Source organism: Elephantulus edwardii, unplaced genomic scaffold, assembly GCF_000299155.1.
Source record: "Elephantulus edwardii isolate Elephantulus edwardi_28Jun2011 unplaced genomic scaffold, EleEdw1.0 scaffold00230, whole genome shotgun sequence".
Taxonomy (NCBI): Eukaryota; Metazoa; Chordata; class Mammalia; order Macroscelidea; family Macroscelididae; genus Elephantulus; species Elephantulus edwardii.
In genome coordinates, this window is record NW_006399980.1 from 2709299 (window position 1) to 2710762 (window position 1464).

The 1464-nt window shown below is 39.1% G+C and overlaps 1 pseudogene; it reads left to right on the forward strand.

Annotated features, from left to right (window-relative positions):
• The first annotated feature begins 1099 nt into the window (after positions 1–1099).
• LOC102853544 lies at positions 1100–1397 on the forward strand (annotated as a pseudogene).
• Positions 1398–1464: the final 67 nt, after the last annotated feature.

Consider the following 1464-nt stretch of genomic DNA (forward strand, 5'->3'; position numbering starts at 1 on the left):
TTGCTATGCATCAGAAAGCTGGACAATGACAAGGGATGACAGATGGAGAATTAATGCCTTTGAGCTGTGGTGCTGAAGAAGAATATTGAATATACCATCAACTGCTAGTAGAACAAACAGGTTTGTCCTAGAGAGGGTGAAACCAAGCTTCTCTTTGGAGGCAAGGATTCTGAAGCTTTGTCTGACATACATTGGGCATGTTGCAAGGTGGGACCAGTACTTGGAGAGGACTGTCATGCTTGAGAGGGTAGAGGGACAGTGCAAGAGGGTCGAAGACCTTTGATGAGATGGATTGATTCAGTTACTGGGGTAATGGGAGTGGGAGTGTCAGAGACAATAAGATTGTCACAGGATAGAGCAGAATTTAGGGCTCTTGTATATACGATCACTATGAATCACAGGCAACTCGATGGCACACAGCAACAACAACAACAACATGCTGTAACTTTACACACAGCAAAAATGATATGTTTACACAATGTTTGTTGCCAAAGCTTTTGCCTACATAATCACCAATATTCTTCAGTATGGATTGAAGCTCAACATCAAGTAAACAAAGATTCTCATTACTGGGCTAATTGGCAGCATCATGACAGATGGTAAAGAGTCTGATATTGTTAACAGCTTTGTTTTTGTTGTTAAGTGCCGTTGAGTCATAGATAACTCATAGTGACCCTTTGAATGAAAGACCTAAGCACTGTTCATAGTGTTTCCGGAGGGAAGCAGACTTTTTATAGTGTTGGAAGAAAAGACCATCAGGTTGGAAGGCACTACACAGTGGCTGGAACAAGCAGCTCAAACAGAAGCAATTGTGAGGATAGGAAGAATCAATCTATATTCCCCTCTTTTGAGCATAAGGTCACTCTGGGCTAGAATAGACTTGAAATACATATCATTGGTGTTATAACCAAGGTAGTATGACTGAATACCTAGAAATGGCATTTAAACGTAGTAATTAAGCTTGTATTTAAAATTATAAATATTTTAAAATAAGGCATTTGGGCTGTACATTGTAGGTCAATATTTTTGTTGTGGCTGTTGTTAGAAAAACAAATCACATATGAATGTCTAATTCAAGAAAAGACACAGGGTTTGAAACATGGAGGATAATATGGACCAGCAACAAACTACCAACACAGTAGAGGAACCTGTGGATCTCATCAGGCTCAGCATGGTGATTGTATTTATGTGGAAATGAGAATGGACCGAGAGCTCCAACTAAGAGAACATGCACACAATTAACTATGATATTGATAGATGTGGAAGAAACTGTGACTACTATAAAGATTTATGAACAAACATGTGAGGAGATACATAACTCAACAAAGAGTATTCCAATGCTATTTGTTCTGGGAGATGGTGTTATGCTAGTTTCCCCTCCATCAAGAGGTGGCTGAAACAAAGAGCTTGTCCTTTGTGGCAGAGATTTTATACAGTCTATTTGTTGTTGTTGTTGTTATATGA